This window comes from Tamandua tetradactyla, chromosome 4 (genome assembly GCF_023851605.1).
Source record: "Tamandua tetradactyla isolate mTamTet1 chromosome 4, mTamTet1.pri, whole genome shotgun sequence".
In the NCBI taxonomy this organism is placed as follows: domain Eukaryota; kingdom Metazoa; phylum Chordata; class Mammalia; order Pilosa; family Myrmecophagidae; genus Tamandua; species Tamandua tetradactyla.
In genome coordinates, this window is record NC_135330.1 from 25,364,521 (window position 1) to 25,367,193 (window position 2,673).

Genomic DNA, 2,673 nt, shown 5'->3' on the forward strand with positions numbered 1-2,673 from the left:
GGAGTTAGTTATGTAGATATCTGGGCAGAGGAGTCAACCAGGGCAAAGGTTTGAAGATGAAATCCTGTCTGGTGTATTCAAAGGAGACCATGAGGCTTGACTGGAGCAGCGTGAGTGGCAGGACTTTTGTAGAAGATGAAGTTAGTGATAGGAGGAATGGGAGAGTAATGCAGGGTCTCTGACTTTGAGCGAGACAGGAAGCCATGAAAGGGTTTCAGGAGAGGGGCGTGGTCTGGCTTGCATTTTCAGGGGATCCCTCTGGCCACTGTGTGGAGAACAGGCTGTATGGGGGTAAGAGCAAAAGCAGTTCAGAGGCTATCACAATCCAGGGAAAAGATGATGGTCTTTTGGACCAAAGTGTTGGCAGTTGAGGGGGTAAGAAATGTGGTCATGTTCTAAATAAATGTATTCAAAGATGGGGCCAACAGGATTTGCAGATGGATTGGATATGGGTTATGAGAGAAGGGATAAAGGACGACTCCAAAATTTGGCTGGAACAACTGGAAGGATAGAATTTTCATCAGCTTCAAGAAGACCAGATTAGTGGGTTAATGGGAGTGTGGTGGGGATACTTTTTTTTTTTTTTTTTTTTTTTTTTTTTTGCCTAACAGACATCTAAGTGGAGATTCCAAGTGAGAAATTTAATATATGAATCTGGAATTCAGGAGTAATGTTAGGGCTAGAGATGTACATGTGGGATCCTCAGTATATAGACTGCATTTAAAGCCGTGATACTAGATGAGATCACCAGAAGAATGAGCAAAGAAGAGGCTACAGGAGAAACAACAACAACAACAAAAAGAAACTGAGACGGAGCAATCAGATTTATAGGAATCTAATGACCTGCTAACTAAATGAAGACAGTTTCCTTTATCCCTTTGTTCTTCTTTCACCATCTTCTTCCAATCCAAAGCAGTACCTAATAGAAAAGAAAAGGAGCAGTAGGTAGGGCTATGTAGGCAAGATTCCCCTCACCTGTGTGTGCTGTGACTACTCATCTCATTACCCACACTCCAGTTTTCATTCAAGCACCTGGCAGCTAAAGGTGCTTAAAAGGGTGGATGAATTCATGCATTCAATCTTCTGGGTTTCTGCCGTAGAGAGACGTGGGGGAGAGTGGTGGCATTTGGTGGAGAGAAATTTTGAGATCTCTGCCAAAATTTGGCTTCTCATCCTCTCCCTATTCACTCAAGGTAGGCATAGCTCAATGAGGATTAACTCTCAGGTGAAAAAAGAAGTCAAATTCTTGGCTTTTGCTTCCCAACAAATACTCTTCAGGATTAATGATAGAGGAATAGTCTTTAAAAGCTGAGGCTTTGGCTTTCAAGAGCTGATTCTCTTGGAAATTAAAAGTCTGAGATGTTGTGAAAGTCAAGAAATTTATACCCATTAATTTCATACCATACCCATATCCATGACATGGCTTGTGAAATTCAGACCTTTGACATCAGATAAGGAACTAAGTAGAGCTAGAGTGAAGAGAGGATGAGTTGGAGGTTGATGGAAGGGTTTTTCAGAAAGGGTCATAAACAATCTTGAGACAATAACAGATGAAGGGCTAAACAATGCTGTTCCTGCAATCTGAATAAAATCTGTGGAAACAGTGGAACTTGAGAGAGAAGAAGAGAGCTTGGATGCAGAGAGTCACTGACTGGCCTTTGTCCCAGAGAGTTGGGGGATGTGAAAGAAGACGTTTGTTCTCATTTCCAAGTACAGCCCATGTAGGTGGCAAACCACCAAGCGAAGTGGTCCTACGCCAGCAGGGACAGCAGCAGAAGAGCAAAGGGCCTGAGCTAGGAAGAGAGGGCCTGAGCACCCTGAGTTTTCTATGGTGCAGGCAGACTCCTAAAATGTTCCCATGTGGCTGGTGGGACCCAGAACAGACTAGGAGAAATCACACCTGATGGGTCTGGCCAAAAGAACTCAGAGGATACCAAATTTGGCACTGGAGATCAAGCCATGGATGTCAGCCACAGATGCCGGAAACTGCACTGATGGCAAAAACCAAGAGTGACAAGAAATGTAGATGTCAGCTAAGCACAGAAACATGGACTTCAACTAGACTCCTTCTTCATCGTGCCAGAATGCCACCCAAGCCCTTGAGCCCTTGCTTCTTCCAAACAAACAAAGATGCTACCTCCAGGAGAATGGGGAAGAAGAAAAATAGCTGGATTGACTAAAAGCACACCAATGGGACTGTGTCCACACTGAATTAGCAAAAAAAAAAAAAAGTTTTTTAACATTAGGCACAATGGCAACTCAAATTAAGTTGAATAAATAGAAATTAAGTTCAGTATAGAAGAGTAATGTTATAAGATTTCCTTACCTGATGTTGTGAAAGTCAAGAAATTTATACCCATTAATTTCATACCATACCCATATCCATGACATGGCTTGTGAAATTCAGACCTTTGACATCAGATAAGGAACTAAGTAGAGCTAGAGTGAAGAGAGGATGAGTTGGAGGTTGATGGAAGGGTTTTTCAGAAAGGGTCAAGAGCACAAGCAGAAAGGGTGGGAGGGTGTGGATTCCACTGTTTTGCCTAGTGTTACCCTGGGTGATACCTCACAAGCAATTACACACACACACAGCTTCCTGCAATCACATCTCTTAAGCCAATGGATTACCTGCATTCTTCTCATATGCAATGAAGCCCACCAAATTCAAGAAGG